Raw genomic sequence first — 21,798 nt, 5'->3', positions numbered from 1 at the left:
GCATTGCCCTGATGCTCATCAGAGTCTGTGTTGATGAAAAGAATATGGACGGTGTCATCCTTATCCTCTTCAGTGAGGGTGTCATTTGAAGATGGATCTTCAATGACGGAGTCATTGGACGATGAAACCTCTGAAGGAAGAACCGAGTCAACTGCCGTTTCGACCTTTAGACTTTCGTCTGGTCTGGATTCAGTAGGTTCATTCTCAATGACCGACACTTCAGCTGACCACTTGAGCGGGTCAGCTAGATTTTCAACTATCGAGGGATTAGGCGCGAGTTTTTGGTATCCAGGAGGAAGTCGTAACGGCGAAACCGGACGATCTTCCAAAACTCTCTTTGCTTCATCTAAGAATGGACATTTGTGGATGGCATGCTCGCCTTCACACAATATACAGGGTGATCTTGGTCTCCCTCTTCGTCCTTCACTCTCGCTAGTTGACGGACTGCAATCAACATGACTGCCAGAGGTTGATGCTACCGGATTGTGCAATCTTGGGGACCAGTCCCTTAGTATCCGGGGAATACAAGGACAATCGCGATGGAAGTGGGCCCCTTCGCAAATGACACACGGCGATTTAGGCCCGGTCGGTGCAGTGTGTGGGTTTTTGTCAGCTGTCTTTTGCTTGCCCCCAGTCGCCTTCGCCATAGGCTCCTTCTGCTTCTTTTCTTTCTTCTTCCTTTCCTTCTTCTCCTTGGGAGGCTGACTTTTGCCAGTTCTACCTCACGAAGATGAAGGATCAGAGGAAGTATTGTAAGAAGTGGAAGGCTGGTGGGTAGTCCTAGACTGGTCTGACTGTTGATTCGACTGCTCAGGATTAGTGGCGATCTGGACTACATTAGTTGAAAAGAGCCATACAGGTAGGCCAATTGTCAATCCTGGAAGTGACAATGTTGCCATATGAGGCGCACCAACATCTCCCCAAGAGGAGAAGGGATTTGGACTTCCGCCAAGGTTGCCTCCTTGGTTGGTGGGCTCCATACTTTTCGACTGAAAGATCAACGTGGGAATAACAGGTGATTTTGTTCCGCTTAAAATAAATTTTATTAACGACGCTTTTAGACACAAACTTGCTTTTTCATGTTTTAAGAGTCGAGAAAAAGCTAAAGATGACTCTAGTCGCCTTCGATGTTTTAACGAGCCCGAAGTGACAAATTCTCGGCTGGACTTTTTCAGTTATAGAGTTTGAAAAAGGCCAAAAGAAACTGCTCTGGAGTTCTAGGCAGAGGGTGTGCCAAACTTTTCGCGAAACCACAGAATACGTTTTACGGTACGGGTGGTCGATCTTCGTGAATGCTGTGTTCACTGCATCGCGATCAGTAGGGCGGTCGACACGGCTTCCTATGGATAAAGGATAATTGCCTATAGGGGTCTCCCAATATATACGCGACGGTACGTGGGAGCACAAGTCCGTATTAGTGCCACCGACTCTCAGGAGGAATCACCCACCTTCGTAGAGATCGACAGTCACTATGTTTAACGACGCCGGAACACGTCTCTACCTAGACCTCTATGTGTTTGCGTTATGTTACAAAGCGTTGTTATGTAAATTGGATTTATTTTAATGTTGATCTTGCTTATCAGTTTGCCTTTAAGGATCACCACGAGATGTATATAACAAATTCCTGAATGCAGTCTAAGATGAGAAGCAAACTTTTCAATCTTTCAACTTTGAAAACCTTAACTACTGAGGGAAAAGAAAGGCAAATCTTTTCGCACAGATCATAGAGCACACACTAAAATGCAAATTTTTCCTAAATCGTCAAGCACACAGCCAAATGCAAAATGCACAATGCATGTATTTTCTTTTCCCTTTCTTAATGTGGATGGATACAAAAAGAAAGTGGTTATATAACTTTGATTTCGATTTAAAGCGAAAGTAAACAAGTTTGTCCAAAATCAAAAGACACCTTAAGATTCACTTGCTTAATCACTGGAAATACATGAAATCAAACCAAACTAACGAAAGTAAAATGACTAATCAGCTATGGACAACAAACAAGCTAACTCTTTAGACCAGCAAAACGCCTAACACAGGTTCAGATCTAAGAGGCCAAAAGCATGACTAGTTTACTTTTCGTTATGGGAAATTGTAAATGAGCAAGAAATACAAAGAACAAGTACAATTTCGTTATATAACAAAGGCGGAATGATGGCAAGTAATATTGGTTTCAAAACAGGTACAGGACTGACACTTAGCAGCAAAACTAAGTGAAAACAGGCAAAAGAAAAGAGGAAACCCCAAATGCACTAAGCAAATTTGGGTCAACGCAGGCTCTGCACAGTCAAACTGGCTCTCAGCGCAGGTAGTCAGTTCAGGACCTGCGTTGCAAAGCAGGTAGCCTGTGTACTACCTGCTGTGGAAAACGAGAGTTGCGTTTTCACAGTCTCCGGGTCATAATTTTCTCAAAAATGCACGGTTTTTGCTCAAATCAGAAGCATTCAGTCAAGCATACTCAAAGGGATGATTTAGAAGGTGCAAAGCTGTCACTAAGAGCTTACAAGGATCTTTGTAGATCAGCTCTTCAAATCATGAATCTGCTCAGAAAATGAGCAAGAGTAGCTGCCCCTCTACTTCGCTTTTGATATAGTCAAAAGCTTTTCGATTTGGTACTCTTTTGTTCAGGAAATGAATAGCAAAATACTACAAACACAATCAAACAGATACGGTCCCCAGTGGAGTCGCCAGTTTGTTGTAGGGAAAAGTATCCGACTCGGATGACCCTAACCCACTCTAAGGGTGACAGTTCCTTAGCAACAACTGTAAAACAAACTACTGAAGGTTTACTTCTTTATGAAAGCAAAAGAGGATGGAGAAAGCACTAACCGTTGCCTTGCGCTTAATGTCGAATCCAAACTCTCCTCTTTGGCCGCTTGCTCCTAGCTCTTTGTCCTTCTGCTCGCCCAGCTGCAATGAGATCCTGCACAATGACAAAGAAGGAAACTACAAGAGGCATGCAATCATAACTGGTTCATGGATTAGTGTAAACCAAACATGCAATCATCACAATACATAATTGAAACAAGAGCACATAGAAGAACCTCAATAGCTTTTATTAATGAAGAAATAAAGGTTCTGAGAGGATTACAACCATTGCATGCTCCAACCCAGCAACACCTCCCAGCAGAAAGAATTGCTCTTCTTCACCTCTCTCAAACAATCACCCAATAACTCAAGAATGAAACCAACAACATATCATTACTTTGCACAAAATTCCAGCCCCCAGAGCTCATAGGAGAGAGCTCAATATATAGATGAATTGAGAAAGGAAGAGTCAGCTTGCAACTGATGTGTAGCTGCCTTGTGTCCTCTCTCTCTTCAGTTAATCTTTAGTTGATCTTCAGTTCTTGAGTCCACTTGGTGAACCTTGCTTCCACTTGGAGAAACAAAGCCTCTGACTCATCACAAGGCGAAATACCTGATCCAAGTGTCAATTTTGGAAGATTCCAAAGCTATGACTCACTCTGCCACATGTCCAAACTCGCCCAACGCAGGTGGGCTTTGTTCTGCCTGCTTTGCAACGCAGGTACACCATGGAGCAGTTGTGTTTCAGCGCAGAAACCCAGTGGAGCACCTGCTTTGATTTCAGGATTGCTTGTTTTTGAGTGTTTTCAGGTGGAGAACTGATCTGAGAGCTGTTGGTTTGCTGACCTTGTTCCTTTAGGGGTAGGAACATCATGTTTAGGGAACTTTGGATCCCTTGGATTATTGACAATTCATGCTTGTTGCTGCAAGGCACAAAATTGTCTATAACACCATGTCACCTCCTCCATAACCCATGGTACAACCATCAAATCTCCCATTTAATTCTTAAACCAAACTTTTATGCAACCAAAACCAATAGTGCCATTCAAGGAGTATGAAGGGTTAAGAGGCGGGCTGCCTAATGCGGACCTGAACCAAAAAATTATTTCAGTTTAAATATTAAAGCAATAATGTATGAAAAAGGGGAGGGGTGGGGTTTGACCACCCAACCCCTCCTCAATAAATTTCCTTATTAACCAATGTGCCAAATCAACTTCTTGGTTAGTCAACTTAAAAGTTTATATAAACCTCATTTGCACAGTGCACCTAGGAGGATGGAGGAACTAGGAGCGGGCACGGAATTTGACGCAATTTTTTTAATTAGTTTATTGTAGGTGGAACCATGACTGAGTGAAATTTCGAGAAGGATGAAATTTTTGCAGTGTCCAAATTGGACAAACTTTATGTCAATCTTACACCTCTCAACGACATGAACCTGATGGCGCAGTTAGTTTCCTGATATAAGTAGCATATTTGAAGAGGACCTAGAGGAGGGAATCTTTAAGGAATCTAGGGGAATCTAAAAGATTCCTTAAGCCCCAGAATCCCACTTTCTAAGAATTCAGAAATTTGACAGTTGATTTTGCACTATTTGACACTACAAATCTTTTGATGTGTTCAGATTTTCCATTTTCTCATTTCATTTTTTGGCCACTTTTTTAAGTGGAATGCAGGTGTCAGCATTCAGCGTGTGAGTAGTCATTCCATGACATTCGATGCAACAAGGTTGATGGTACGGCTAACTTCAGTAATTTGACATCAACTTCTTCAGATGGCCTTAGGATGTGAGGTATATACCGTGTGTTCATGTAATTCTTTTGCTATGCATTGTGCTACAGAGGTCCCTATTTGATGTTTGATGTGGGATCTTGTTTCTTACTTGTTTTCATGATTCCTGCTTGATGTGATGTAGAATCATTTGTGAGATGTACCTGTTGTCATGATTTGTCATGTTTTATTTGAGATCCCTTTGACGTTATGTTGATGGGATACTCATGTTCTCATCATGGATGATTGAATTGAAATCCCTTTATGCCATGTTGGCAGGATATTCATCATCATCATGCATGAGTCTATGTCATATTGATAGGATTCCTTTTTGACTGAGAGTTCATGTAGCAAAACATCTCTTGGAGCCACTCCCGCGTGAGGGAATTTTCCTTGTATGATAGTGACATCACCTTGGAGAACTGCTGAAGATTAGAGATGTTAGCCTCTGGCAATGCTTTAAACCAAGTCCTAACTTTGCTTTGCAAAGAAAGGGAAAACAGCCTAATACTAACATCCTCCTCTTCCACTTCAAATATATTAAGATAATCTTCAAAAGCCTGGATATGCTTTTGCGTAGCAACTCCATTCTCTCCATCAAATCTTGGGAGATACCCAAGATGATCTTTGGGCAAAGGATTGAGCACGGGAGGAAAAATGAGTGGCTTATATCTATCAGGAACTTTACGAGGCATGGGAGTATGTACAGGGATTGGAAGACTGGGCTCGATATGAACAGGGATAGGATGATTTGCTTTGATATGTGTTTCCTCCTTGGCTGTATGATGATTTTCAGTAGTGTTTAAAGGCTATTGTTCTAATGTGCAAGAAGGTTTTTCCATAACATTTTCAAAAGGCAAGTCATAAAAATCAAATTCAAAATCGTGTTTAAAATACAATATACACAGCAAAATTTTATGGAAGAGAAAGAACATGACCTCTTGGATAATAATCTAGGTCAAAAGCCTGATCTTCTCATATATTTATTTTGGGTTCATTTCTCCAGCGGAGTCTTTATTATGAGGATGATGTGGAGTCGCCAAGTGGATAAATCAACTTTGAAGGGTCTGATCTCTGTCCACCAACACAGACCAGATCTAAATATGAAAATAGTCCTGAAGAAAAAGGGAAATCACCTTCAGGAATCAAAATATTTTGAGATTTTTGTGATTATTTGATTTTTGGGGATTTTTCAAAACAACTTTAAGACTTATTCGAGAGGCAAACTGATCAAAAATGGGGATTTTACAGTAATAAATAGATGATTGTCCCCAGTGGAGTTGCCATTATGTTAACACTCAGGTTGTCCCCTTTGACTCCTAAGGGAATACGGCCGAGGTAACCACAAACCAATATTTGGACTACAGGTCCTAGCCTACCTGCAGTCAGAGAGGGCTCTCTCTTTAGGATTTAGCTTTGTTTAAGGGATGATTTTAGGCTAGATATGATGCACATGGGTTTTGTTTGAGTTTGGCGGGATGGTTGGTCTATTCAAGCAGAGTTGGCATGCAAAGTGTAAGAAGTTCAAACCATTGGGCATGGAGTCCATGAATGTGAACTGATGGATGTGTTTTCTTTGGCAGAAGAGAGGAATATGGAGCAGGATAGCTACACATGGCACAATGATTAATGCTGGAACAAGGATGAAATGGAGGTCAGGGGATGAGAGGCAGTTAAGAATCTCTCATCCAGCCAACGAGGGAAAGTGGATGAAGGCTAAATAGGAGCAATGAAGAGTTTCCTAGACAACATTCATATAATGAAGGAAATAGCTTAAACATGTTCAATTAAGTATGCATATTCATCACTAATTCAGAGGAAAACATAGAAAAGTTACAAGAATTGAGCACGGAGGGCATGAAAACCGGTTCTGAACTATTCCTTCTTCCTGCAACTTAGATTATGATATATAGATGATATAGATACATATAAGCTGATAAACAGAGGGAGGAAAGACTTATTGGACCATGAGCAAGCACGAGAATTCCATATCAAGCTCTTCAACCATTAAAATCACAACCAGCCAGTTCAGATGCAAACAATCCAGCAATCTTTGATTACAGAAGTTATTAAGCTTACAGCGCAAGTCCAGAATGTGTAAATCAACCAACCAACCCTTTTTACAATGCCAAGGGAGGTTTTTATAGAGAAAATATCTAAAAATATCTACAACAGCAGATCTGAGACAGATCTGAAGAAATAAATGCTTCTAACCTAACATCTATTGAAAATAAATGAAAAAATGTCTATCTAACAGTTGTGCTGGGGCAGTAGCCTCAAGAATGGATAAATATTGGTCCTTTGCTGCAATGCGCTGGCAATTTTGGAATAACTGCGCCTTGGGACTTGCAGCACTGCTCCTATGTGTCTTTGTACATTGTCTCTGCAAAATCTGGGCCTTAAATCTCCTATCTGCTCACTTTAGGCGGTTCTGCTGCTGTTAAGTGGCATTGGAGCGCATTAATTCTGCTTTGGTGAGCCATAATGGCTCAGAACTGCCTGATTGACTATGATGGGGCTTTTACTATTCATGTGCGTTGGCGCTTTAAATCTCCCACTCATCTTTCGTCTGATACTCTTTTAAACTGAATCTGGGCTCTATCTCTCACTGCTGAACATTTTAACTGTCAAATCGCCCCCTTGCCTTTAACTGATGTACTTTAACATCAAAATTGCCCCTTTGTAGCCGCCTTCAAGGGCAAAAATAGCTGTGGTGGCACCTCTGTGGGCTTCTGGAGGGATATCGGCACCGGCCGATTCAAAATAGCTTTAAAACTGATTAAAACTGCAAAATTGGCGGAATAATGGAGGCCGAGAGCTTGCTGTGGCGGAAAATGATGAACTTGGAGCCAATCGGGCTTGGGGCGACGAAGGAATGGCCGCAAAATGCTTAATCTTCCTTTGTTGAGGGCGCCAAGCTGATACCTGTGAAAACGACCCTTTCCTTTATAAAAGGCAAAAATGCCTTTTAAACGTGAAAAACCATCACAAATGGGCGGAAAACGAACACTGTTGCCAAAATTAGATCTGGGCCGTTGGATAGCGCGAAGGCAGATCCAACGGCTGGCGCTAAATCGATGATCAGCGGATCCCAAACAACAATACCTCTGATGAGCGATGAACCTCGCGGACCTAAAATGCTTATAGGCTCTTTCTTTATTGAAATCGGGTCCGGCCCATCAGCGGTTCCCAATCGGCAGATTTTGATAAAACGGATAAGCGGACTCGAAATCCCCTTAATACTGCGCTTTATATTATTTCAGTTCCGGCCAGTCGGAGCCATATATGGGAGCAATGCGATTAAATATGGGCCGTTGATGCGGTTGCGTGATCGGACGGGCGCGATTAACTCGGTACATCGGTGATCGGTGGGGACGGGGGATATCATATATATGGGGGGAGCAAAATGGAAATGCGCGACATGATCAGGGCCATTGATCCGAGGGCCTGATCCAACGGCTCCCGATAAGTCAGCGATATCGCATCGGCAATGGACTAGGGTGCGGGCCTTTGTTTATTAGCGATGCGATATATATAAGCGATGTGATATTTATATGCGATGCGATATCGCATCGGCCAGGGGCCAAAAACATGGACTATGGGCATAAAATATTTGCGATAGCCGACCGCCAAAATCACATCGGCGACATCGCAATCGGGGCATGCATAAAACAAAGGGCAATTCTTTTTGCTGCGACCTCCGACAGCGATATCCCGACGGAGGGAGGGGCATGTGGATCAGAGACATGCTTTATGAGAGAAAAAGGGTTCATGCGCTCGGAGATGAGTTTTTAGAGATCGGAGGGGGTTTTTTAAGGTTTTGAAGGGGTTCTTAAGGCCTAAAAAGGGGTTTATGCCTTGGAAAAGGTAAAACAAGGCCAAAAGATGGATTTTATACATTTGGACGGGGACTTTATGCATAGGAATGAGTCCTAATGCATTTAGAAGATGGTTTGAGAGGCAAATGAGGGTTATTGCTAAGTTTCAGGCAAACTTAGCAATTCCCAAGCATACTTATGGTTATTTTTCAACCAGAGGGAGGGGATATGTACATAGAGCATATTTATATATATTTTAGTAGGGGGAGGGGAAATAGATAGGGATTTACATAATAAGTTAGAGGTTAATATGAAAATAGTGAAGAAAGTGCTAAGTATAGGAATCCTTAGGCTTAAGAGGGGAGATAGAACTTTGTAGAGGACACATGAACACTCCTTAAGTAAAGTAGATATTTACTAAGGGAAATGATATGAAAAATAATGAATTTAAGAGATATCATGCAGATCTTGACCTCTTTAGGGGAAGTTAGTGAATGATTTGGGGAAGGGGAAGAAGGGGAAGTTAAACATGCCTCACTTGAGCTGCTCCGAATGAAAAACTGCCTCATACTTGTGATCTAAATAGATATAACACTTGAAAATATGAAATGGATCACAAATGATCATTCATCCACCACAAAACTACCTACCCGGCCTACTTACCTAGCATTTTTTCTTCTTTTTGGTTTGGGTGCACTTGAACTAGCATACCTAGCTTTTCAACTTTTTTTTCAGTTATCCTCCTATCTAAATCTACCCTTATTTCTTCCGGGGCTCAGATTAAGCTGATGAGCGCCAAAGATTCTCTACCTATCTACAAATCTACCAAGATTAAACAATTTGGACAGATGTTTATTCTCTATATTCTAAAACATGAAATTTAAACCTAGGGAAGCCAAGATTAAACTGTTTGGCCTTCCCTTAACTGAAACAAAAATGGCATGCCACATCAAATATGGAACTTTTACAGCATGGAAAAGATGAACATATTTGGCACTTCCACTGTCAATCATGAAAAATGACAACCTATCGCAATAGGAGGGTAACAGTGGCTCCACTTAGGGATGGCTTTTCCTTGCGAAAAGTCAAGAACAGCAGGTCATATTGCCTTGATCTTCAATTTTTGCTGTACTTTGAAAACTTCCCTTTGCTGGTTGCTTTATTTATATATATGACAGCAGACTTGAAGAGATTAGGGCCTTCACTTTGGGCTTTAACTACAGCAAGATGCTATCCAAACAGAAAACTGGAATCCTACCTACCTACTCTAATCAGCACTTACTTTGCTGTTAGGTGAAATGAAATAGCCAATGCAGCCACTTAAGTATTATAAACATGAATGATCTTTGCTGCTTGTGTTTGCTGGTACTTGAAATGGAGATCTTGCAATCTGATATGGCTTTGTTAATCTTTGAGAAGATCAAGAAACTGTTGACCTTCTTTGCTGAAGTTAAACACTGTACAAAAGGGTCCTGTAACATGTATATACAATTAGTGTGCTGAATTAAAGAACTGTACAAAGGTTCGGGACAGCTATCATGCTTTGGAATTGGGAGATCATCAGAAACTTGACATTGAGCCTTGCAGCCTTCTAATGGAGAAGAGCACTGATTTATTTCATCACTCAGCCTGTCATCTGATGGATTATTCAAAACTTGGAGCAATACTTGCAACTCATTACAAATAGGCTCGAATGGGACTTGACTGACTTGCGTTGGCTGCTCCTCTTCTTCTTCGAATAACTCAGATGGCTGAAAACAAAGAGGCAGGGGATTCACTTGGATCATTTGGTCACATGCTGCTGCTTCTAAGTCTTCCTCAATCTGATATTCGATGACTCTTTGGGGCTGCAAAACTAGAGGCAATATATTTTGAACAATGATTTGGGCTTCCTCCAGATGATCAATATCAACACTTGCTGATACTTGCTTATTAACTGCATGATAGTTCTCCTTAATAAATTGAAAAGATTGAAAACAGAAAGGTAAAGTTCCTTTGCTGAAATTAAAATTTTCTGCCTTTTCCTCCTTTTCTTCATAGCTGAAAAGGGCACGCTGATCATTGTATTCAAGCTGCTGAGCCTGAACTTCGCTTTCTGCCAAAATAGGATCTGATTCCTCTGCGCGGCCGATTTGGATTTGCGGGGTGGATTCATCATCATACTAATCATATTTGGGTAAACAACTGAAAGAATAAAAGCTACCATATTCATATGGTATATCAGGAGATTGCTCCTTCACATATAGCTGTATGAATATGTCATCTATTTTGCGGCAGGTTTGTTCATGAATATCACTATTTTCCTCATGCACAACAGATGTGTTCTTGTGCTCTAAACATTCCACTTTCATTATGATCAGCTGCATCATTTCCTCTGACTTTTGCATTAAACTATGAAGTCTTTCCTTTTCCTCTGCTTTGCACTGCTCCTCCCTCATTTTTAGATTTGCCTCCACGTCCACAGCTATGTCCTGCCTTTGTTTCATGGTGGATGGGCTCCTTTCTTTTAAACGAAATTCTATTTTTGGATCAAATGCTCTCGGATAATGCAATAGAGCTAGATCAGGGGGAGGCCTTTTATTTAAGGGCATATAAAGATAGACTTGATTGAATCTGTCAGAAAATTGCTGAACAGATTCATTAGGAAGCCTTTTTAACTGATCATAATCTTGAATGAGCGAGAGGAAATTAAGTTTGATCATCCATCTATCAAGGAAGAGTTTGGAGAACTGCTGAAGATTAGAGATGTTAGCCTCCGGCAATGCTTTAAACCAAGTCCTAACTTCGCTTTGCAATGAAAGGGCAAACACCCTAATACTAACATCCTCCTCTTCCACTTCAAATATATTAAGATAATCTTCAAAAGCCTGGATATGCTTTTGCGCAGTAACTCCATTCTCTCCATCAAATCTGGGGAGCTACTCAGGATGATCTTTGGGCAAAGGATTGAGCACGGGAGGCAAAATGAGTGGCTTATATCTATCAGAAACTTTACGAGGCATGGGAGTATGTACAGGGATTGGAAGATTGGGCTCGATATGAACAGGGATAGGATGATTTTCAGCAGCGTTTAAAGGCTATTGTTCTAATGTGCAAGAAGGCTTTTCCATAACATTTTCAAAAGGCAAATCATAAAAATCAAATTCAAAATCGTGTTTAAAATACAATATACACAACAAAATTTTATGGAAGAGAAAGAACATGGCCTCTTGGATAATAATCCAGGTCAAAAGCCTGATCTGCTCATATATTTCTTTTGGGTTCATTCCTCCAGCGGAGTCTTTATTATGAGGATGATGTGGAGTCACCAGGTGGATAAATCAACTTTGAAGGGTCTGATCTCTCTCCACCAACATAGACCAGATCTAAATATGAAAATAGTCCTGAAGAAAAAGGGAAATCTCCTTCAGGAATCAAAATATTTTGAGATTTTTGTGATTATTTGATTTTTTGGGATTTTTCAAAACAACTTTAAGACTTATTCAAGAGGCAAACTGATAAAAAATGGGGATTTTACAGTAATAAACAGATGATTGTCCCGAGTGGAGTCGCCATTATGTTAACACTCAGGTTGTTCCCTTTGACTCCTAAGGGAATAAGGCCGAGGTAACCACAAACCAATCTTTGGACTGCAGGTCCTAGCCTACCTGCAGTCAGAGAGGGCTCTCTCTTTAGGATTTAGCTTTGTTTAAGGGATTATTTTAGGCTAGATATGATGCACATGGGTTTTGTTTGAGTTTGGCGGGATGGTTGATCTATTCAAGCAGAGTTGGCATGCAAAGTGTAAGAAGTTCAAACCATTGGGCATGGAGTCCATGAATGGGAACTGATGGATGTGTTTTCTTTGGCAGAAGAGAGGAATATGCAGCAGGATAGCTACACATGGCACAATGATTAATGCTAGAACAAGGATGAAATGGAGGTTAGGGGATGAGAGGCAGTTAAGAATCTCTCATCCAGCCAACGAGGGAAAGTGGATGAAGGCTAAATAGGAGCAATGAAGAGTTTCCTAGACATCATTCATATAATGAAGGAAATAGCTTAAACATGTTCAATTAAGTATGCATATTCATCACTAATTCAGAGGAAAACATAGAAAAAATACAAGAATTGAGCACAGAGGGCATGAAAACCAGTTCTGAATTATTCCTTCTTCCTGCAACTTAGATTATGATATATAGATGATACAGATACATATAAGCTGATAAACAGAGGGAGGAAAGACTTATTGTACCATGAGTAAGCACGATAATTCCATATCAAGCTCTTCAGCCATTAAAATCACAACCAGCCAGTTCAGATGCAAACATTCTAGCAATCTTTGATTACAGAAGTTCTTAAGCTTACAGCGCAAGTCCAGAATTTGTAAATCAACCAACCAACCCTTTTTATAATGCAGAGGGAGGTTTTTATAGAGAAAATATCTAAAAATATCTACATCAGCAGATCTGAAGAAATAAATGCTTCTAACCTAACATCTGTTGAAAATAAATGAAAAAATGTCTATCTAACAGCTGCGCTAGGGCAGCAGCCTCAAGAATGGATAAATATTGGTCTTTTGCTACAATGCGCTGGAAATTTTTCCATAACTGCGCCTTGGGACTTGCAGCGTTGCTCCTATGTGTCTTTGTACACTGTCTCTACAAAATCTGGGCCTTAAATCTCTTATATGCTCCCTTTAGGCGGTTCTGCTGCTATTAAGTGGCATTGGAGCGCATTAATTCTGCTTTGGTGAGCCATAATGGCTCAGAACTGCCTGATTGACTATGATGGGGCTTTTACTATTCATGTGTGTTGGCGCTTTAAATCTCCCACTGATCTTTCGTCTGATACTCTTTTAAACTAAATCTGGGCTCTATCTCTCACTGCTGAACGTTTTAACTGGCAAATCGCCCCCTTGCCTTTAACTGATATACTTTAACATCAAAATTGCCCCTTTGTAGCTGCCTTCAAGGCCAAAAATAGCTGTGGTGGCACATCTGCAGGCTTCTGGAGGGATATCGGCACTAACCGATTCAAAATAGCTTTAAAACTTATCAAAACTACAAAATTGGCGGAATAATGGAGGCCGAGAGGTTGCTGAGGCGGAAAATGATGCATTTGGAGCCAATCGGGCTTGGGGCGACGAAGGAATGGCTGCGAAATGCTTAATCTTCCTTTGCTGAGGGTGCCGAGCTGATACCTGTGAAAACAACCCTTTCCTTTATAAAAGGCAAAAATGCCTTTTAAATGTGAAAAACCATCACAAATGGGCGGAAAACGAACACTGTTGCCAAAATTAGATCTAGGCCGTTGGCTAGCGCGAAGGCAGATCCAACGGCTGGCGCTAAATCGGCGATCGGCGGATCGGTGGATCCCAAACTGCAATACCTCTGATGAGCGATGAACCTCGTGGACCCAAAATTCTTATAAGCTCTTTCTTTATTGAAATCGGGTCCGACCCATCGGCAGTTCCCAATCGGCGGATTTTGATAAAACGGATAAGTGGACCCGAAATCCCCTTAATACTACGCTTTATATTATTTCGGATTTAACCAGTCAGAACCATATATGGGAGCAATGCGATTAAATATGGGCCGTTGATGCGGTTGTGCGATCGGACGACCGCGATTAACTCGGTACATCGGCGATCGGCGGGGATGGGGGATATCATATATATGGGCGGAGCGAAATGGAAATGCGCGACATGATCAGGGCCGTTGATCCGAGGGCCTGATCCAATGGCTCCCGATAAGTCGGCGATATCGCGTCGACAATGGACCAGGGTGCGGGCCTTTTTTTATTAGCGATGTGATATATATAAGTGATGTGATATCGCATCGGCCGGGGGCCAAAAACATGGACTATGGGCATAAAATATTTGCGATAGCCGACTGTCGAAATCGCATCGACGACATCGCAATCGGGGCATGCATAAAACAAAGGGCAATTCTTTTCGCTGCGACCTCTCACAGTGATATCGCATCGGAGGGAGGGGCATGTGGATTGGAGACATGCTTTATGAGGGAAAAAGGGTTCATGCGCTCGGAGATGAGTTTTTAGAGATCGGAGGGGGTTTTTTAAGGTTTTGAAGGGGTTCTTAAGGCCTAAAAAGGGGTTTATGCCTTGGAAAAGGTAAAACAAGGCCAAAAGATGGATTTTATACATTTGGAGGGGGACTTTATGCATAGGAATGAGTCCTAATTCATTTAGAAGATGGTTTGAGAGGCAAATGAGGGTTCTTGCTAAGTTTCAGGCAAACTTAGCAATTCCCAAGCATACTTACGGTTATTTTTCAACCAGAGGGAGGGGATATGTACATAGAGGATATTTATCTATATTTTAGTAGGGGGAGGGGAAATAGATAGGGATTTACATAATAAGTTAGAGTTTAATATGAAAATAGTGAAGAAAGTGCTAAGTATAGGAATCCTTAGGCTTAAGAGGGGAGATAGAACTTTGTAGAGGACACATGAACACTCCTTAAGTAAAGCAGATCTTTACTAGGGGAAATGATATGAAAAATGATGAATTTAAGAGATATCAAGTAGATCTTGACCTCTTTAGGGGAAGTTAGTGAATGATTTGGGGAAGGGGAAGAAGGGGAAGTTAAACATGCCTCACTTGAGCTGCTCCGAATGAAAAACTGCCTCATCCTTGTGATCTAAATAGATATAACACTTGAAAATATGAAATGGATCACAAATGATCATTCAGCCACCACAGAACTACCTACTCGTCCTACTTACCTAGCATTTTTTCTTCTTTTTGGCTTGGGTGCACTTGAACTAGCATACCCAGCTTTTCAACTTTTCTTTCAGCTATCCTCCTATCTAAATCTACCCTTATTTCTTCTGGGGCTCAGATTAAGCTGATGAGTGCCCAAGATTCTCTACCTATCTACAAATCTACCAAGATTAAACAGTTTGGACAGATGTTTATTCTCTATATTCTAAAACATGAAATTTAACCCTAGCGAAGCCAAGATTAAACTGTCTGGCCTTCCCTTAACTGAAACAAAAATGGCATGCCACATCAAATATGGAACTTTTACAACATGGAAAAGATGAACATATTTGGCACTTCCACTGTCAATCATGAAAAATGACAACATATCGCAATAGGAGGGTAACACAGTGACAGAGGATGAAAAAGAAATGTACAAAAACATGCTCAAAATTTCCCAAAGGGTATAGATACTGTATGAAACTCTACAGAAAGAGACAGAAGAAAAGGGGCGATTTCAACTTCAGTTGCAAGCCATGGAAGTGGCCCTAGAAGAACTAAAGCACAACAACCAAGGTCTTCAAACAGATAAGGCTGAGTTGAAAATACTTCTACATGAAGAGAAATAGGAGAAACATAGTTTGCTACGACAACTGAAAGAAAAGGATGAGGCCTTGTAAAAGCTACAGCATGACCCATGTGAGGTAAAAAGTAATTCTTTGAATTCATGTATGTTTCCTCACGACAATTTCGCTATTTTTGAAAATCATACCATAGGAATTGGCTCCAAACTGTTGAAGATAATGGGGTATGAAGGAAAAGGTGTGGGCGTTAATGGCCAAGGCATTGTCAACCTCATTAAAGTGGAGGAATTATCCCATCAGATAAGACTTGGGTATGTCAGAAAGGATGTTGGGGAATGCACTGAGATAGCTAGCGAACCACAAACAACAGATGATGAGAAACCCTCATCAGTTCTTTCCACATTGACAGAGGAGATAAAAGATGTTGCTTTCCTTTCATTTTCTGTTATGAAACCATCTCACGAAAAGATAGAAAAGATAGATCAACGCCTTAGAATTCAGCCTCTTCGAGGGGGCAACCTCCTTACATTACATAAATGAACAATTCTTGGATGTTTCAAATGACAAAACCTCCTTTCTATATATAGGAGTCTAAGGAGTCACAATATAACCTAACCGACCTAACAATAATAATATAAAGCCATAAAAATAACAATAGAGGGATTCTATGGGGCACAATAATAACAATATCGGGACAATAGGGGCACAACAATATTAATAAGGGATACAACTACAATAGTAATGGGGTAATCACTAGTATTATAGGGACCTAACATGCCCCTCTCCTTCAAAAAATTGTTGTCCTTAACGCTTGAGTAGTTCTTGATGCTTCTGTATAAAATTTTCATCCTCCCATGTGGAATCTTCAGTGGATAAGTTCTTCCACTTGATGAGATACTCCGAAATTGATCGATTTTGTAGCTATCGACTTCTTGTTTCTGTGACTGCTTCCGGTTCCAATATAATTTTTCCTTCCTCATCAAGTTCTGGCAATATTGTTTGAACTGGGAGCTTGTTGCCTATAAACTTCTTTAAACATGAAAGATGGAAAACTAGGTGCACTCGAGAAGCTGCAGGAAGCTCCAATTTGTATGCCATAGTACCAATCTTTTGCAACACCTTGTACGGACCATAATACTTTGGTGATAATTTATTAACCTTCTTAGCTTGTTTGAGAGACATTTGTTTATATGGTTGCAGTTGTAGGAATACCCAATCACCTACATCAAAACTTCTTTCACTACAATGTTGATCTGCCTATTGTTTCATTATATTATGTGCCAACATGAGGTTATCCTTTAAGAGTTGGAGGATTTGTTGTTGATGTTCGATCCGATGTTCCACTGCTTGAACCTTAGAATTTTTTCTTAAATATGATGTGATGGATGGTGGCTAATATCCATAAAGTGCCATAAATGGGGTCATTTTTGTTGCTGTATGGAAGGAAGTGTTATACCACCATTCAGCCAGAGGCAACCATTTGACCCATTGTGTCTGTTTATTAGATACAAAGCAATGAAGATATACTTCCAAACATTTTTTTACTATCTCAGTTTGGCCATCATATTGAGGATGATAAGATGAGCTATGAGCTAATTGAGTACCAAGACAAGAAAATAATTTTGTCCAAAAATTTCCAGTGAAAATGGGATCTCTGTCACTTACAATAATCTTTGGGTTTCCATGTAACTTTTGAAATGTTTCCATAAATGCAGTAGAAACTGTACTAGCTTTAAATGGATGTGATAATGCACAAAAGTGTGCATACTTGGTAAGTTTGTCAACTACCACCATGATGACACTCTTTCCCTCATACTTGGGTAAACCTGTGATAAAATCTATTGAAACCTCCTCCCAATGTTGGCTTGGAATGGATAAAGCTTGTAATAGACCCGGGGTCTTAATTGTTTCACCTTTATTTTTTTGGCAAACCAAACATTCCACCACATACTTTTCAATATCCGATTTAAGGCCATCCCAAAAAAATTCCATCTTATCCTTGTGGTAAGTTTTTAAAAACCCTAAGTGCCCTCCTAAGGGAGAAGTGTGCAGTTCCATAAGAATCTTTTGTTTGAGTTGGGAATTCTTACAAAGGTATAAGCAATCTTTGTACCATAACGAATCATTTTGCCAGCTAAATGCATCAGATGTACTGGAATCTTGTTGTTACTTTCGAATAAGTGCCCACACTTCTTCATCATTCTTCCATTCCTCCCTTGCTTCGTTTATCCAATCTGGTTGGATAATACAAATGGCGCACAACAATGTTTCCACATCCTCATCCTTTCTTGAGAGTGCATCTACCACCACATTTTGCTTCCCTTTTTTGTAGATGATTTCAAAGTCATAACCCAACGTCTTTGTCACCCACTTTTTTTGTTCTTCAGAGGATAATCTTTGTTCTAAAAAGTATTTAAGGCTATCATGATCCATTTTTACCTTGAAGTGTCTTCCCATTAGGTAGAGTTGCCATTTCTTAAGTGCATGTAGTATTTCCAACATTTCCTTCTCATAAATAGCTTTGTGTAACAACTTTCCCTTGATTAGACGACTTTCAAAAGCAATCGGTCTTTCATCTTGCATTAAAAAAGCACCAATTCCATTTCCTAAAGCATCACATTCCATAATAAAGGTTTTTATGAAGTCCAGTGTAGCTAAGACCGATGATTGGCACATTGCCTCTTTAAGATGTTCGAAGGCTTTCGTTGCTTCCGGAGTCCATGAAAATGCATCTTTCTTCAATAATGTTGTTAGAGGTGCTGCTATTCTTTCATAATTCTTAACAAACTTGTGATAATACCCTGTCAACTCAAGAAATTCTCGCAGATGCTTTATGGATGTGGGGATTTTCCATTCCTTAATGGCTTTAATTTTTCTAGGGTCTACCTTAACTCCTTCATGAGATACAATATGTTGGAAATAATACTGAGAGGGGAGGGTGAATCAGTATTATCAAGTCAATTATTTCCTTTTTCAAATCCAGATCATATACTCTACTTTAGTTAGAGAAAATCGTGTATATACGCAACTATGTACAAGGAAACCCGCGTATACCATGCAAACTTATAATTTACTTTATCTTACAGATGTTTATCATTAATCTATGTATCAGAATCAAATAAACAGTAACCAGAAACAGTGAAACAGAGCAGAAGACAATCACACACAAGAACACAAGATATAAGGTGGAAACCCAATGTGGGTGAAAAGAACCTACTGCAATTCGTCTCTATCTTCTTTTTAATTAGAAACTTCTTTTTACAATGATTCTCTACTGGTGCAGTCCTTTACCAGTACGCAGGCTGCAACCTGTAGAGAGCTACAACCCTCTCTCGTTCTCCAGCTTCTCCTGGAAGGGAGCTACAACCCCCGTAGCTCTTGCACTAGCCAAGATACTAGTATGTAGGTGATGGCCTACAAAAGGCTACAACCTTCTCTTTCTTCCAGGGACCACGTTTCATAAATTTTCAGACTGGATCCATGAACATCAATCAATCATCAAACAATCTCCTTTTCACCAATTAGAATTGAATCAAGTAGACACTTCTCTTACAGTTGTACCCAAAACACAGTAAAAATAACCATACCCCAAACTCTGAACCCAGAACACTACAGCAATAAACAGAAACACAACTCAAGAGATATACGCTACTTCAATAACCAGAGACCTGCGTGCATACGCTTTTGTGTTTGGACCAACTTGCGTATACGCTGTTCTTACTCACAGAACCAACGTGTGTACGCACCTTCGCTTCACTGAACCTCCGTACAGATCTATAAAGGATAATTCACAAATATTCAGACCTTAATTAACCCAGATTACCAGATTTATAGATCAAGCATGCACCACATATAATGGATCAAAATCATACAAATATACTATTATTCAAGCCTTAAGATTATGACCCATCAATAGAATTTATCCTTCTCTTTGCGCTCAGGTTCCTCCTTCATTCAGATCTAGATCTGCAACATAACCCAATCACCAATATTCCAGATCTAGCACTTTATCAGATATTCAATTAATTCAGATGATCCATTGGCAAATGATCTCATTCCTCTTTTATAGTCTTAGGCCTTCCATTATACCACGGTCCAAAAACCATAACAAAACAATACCATGGACCCAATACTTGGTATCAACACTCTTGATGAGATACCATGGCCCAAAACCATAGGTTCAATTACCAAGGACAAAATACCATGGATCAAAAGTAAGTTCTCCAACATGTACACACTTTTCCTTGCGTGAAAGTGTGTGTATACGCATACGCACCTTTGTAACGTCTAACCCGCGTGTATACACGCCTTCGTCTATATGAACCTGCGTATATATATTTTCCTTCATTCTGAGAGGTTGAACTGAGATCTGTCACCAAAGTGAGTTGCCATCAAGGACAACACCTGTGCCACACCAGTGCCATACAGCCAATCTGTGTCATAATGCCAGCAATCTCCCCCTTTGGACTTGATGGCAACCCCAAGATCCTCAAAGCCATTCTCCCCCTTTGTCATCAAGAGCAAAGGGTTGTGCTCCCCCTAAGAACATGTTGAAATCTCTGCTTTGATGTGCTGATCATGCTCCCCCTAACTGAAGGTGAGATCTGAAAAAAGATGTTCTTTAAGAAGAACCATGACTTATACATCATAAAAGACCTTCTTATCACCAAAAGACTCTATACATACATCCATCACCCAACCAAGTGGGGATCATCCACCCAACGAAGTGGGGATACATAAGAAATTTACATATGACAACCAAGTAGATTACATCATTCATCCCAGGCATAGTGGGAAAACCAAAATAGGCCTTTACATGACCTTGACACCATAAAAGAAATACATGACATAGAGACGAAATATTTAGAGCAAGACTTATGAAAGTCACCAATAACTTATATCAGCAGCATCTGTCAATCACTATTCAGATTAGCAACCATGTTTTCCTTCTATTCTCCCTCTGCATTTGTTCCACCTGAGATCAACAGCTGCGAACCTGAACCAAGAGCTTCTAATGTAATGCCAACAATGCATTATCAAAAGCGTATCTGCTCCCCCTGAACCTATGCCAGATGGTCTCTGTCAGACCCATATCAGACTTTCTTCAACCAGAGTTTGTCCCCACTGATTTCTTTCAAACTGCCATATACGTGACTATCTCTACATAAATCGGCGTATGTACGCGGATCCTCCTCAGGCAACTCGTGTGCACCCATTTTTCTTTGAAATAGACAAGTTTCAACAGCAAGATGATGCATCAACTACTCCCAGCTTCTGTCTGAGGTATTCAAAAGTTTCCCTTGGTAGTGGTTTGGTGAGAATATCAACAACTTGTTCCTTAGAGGGAACATACTCTAATTTGACCTTTTGTTCCAACACTTGTTCCTGGAGAAAATGATACTTGATAGGTATGTGCTTAGTCTTTGAATGCATGACAGGATTCTTTGAGATACTTATAGCACTTGTATTATCACATAGGATGGAGATAGGTGGAGTAAAAGTGATTTGAAAATCCTACAAAGTTTGCATCATCCAAAGGAGTTGTGTGCAACAAGATGCGGTAGCCACATATTCTTCTTCAACTGTAGATAGAGCAATTGAACTCTGTTTCTTGCTGAACCAAGATACTAATCTGGAACCCATAAAGAATGCACCACCACTTGTGCTTTTTCTCTCATCCACACTTCCATCCCAATCTGCATTTGTATAAGCATGAAGAGTGAGATCTGTATCTCTCGGATACCACAGGCCATAGTTTTGAGTTCCTTGAAGATACTTGAAAATTCTCTTTACTACCTGAAGATGAGTTTCCTTAGGATTTACCTGAAATCTTGCAACCATTCCCACTGCATGCATGATGTCTGGTCGGGTACCTGTTAAATAAAGCAGACTTCCAATCATGGATCTATAAGTTGGTTGATGTACTGTTGTTGATTCATCATTTGCACTGAGGCTGCATCCTGTAACCATAGGGGTACATACTGGTTTCAAATCTTCCATGCCATATTTCTTCAAAATCTGCTTGAGGTACTTGGTTTGAGATAAAAAGATACCACCTTCATTTTGTTGGATTTGTAGTCCAAGAAAATATGTCAGTTCTCCAAGCAAGGACATTTCGA

The sequence above is a fragment of the Pinus tabuliformis genome, chromosome 3_2, assembly GCF_031772625.1.
Source record: "Pinus tabuliformis cultivar Carrire ecotype Pingquan chromosome 3_2, CPIR1, whole genome shotgun sequence".
Lineage (NCBI taxonomy): Eukaryota > Viridiplantae > Streptophyta > Pinopsida > Pinales > Pinaceae > Pinus > Pinus tabuliformis.
This window is presented reverse-complemented; position numbering follows the sequence as displayed.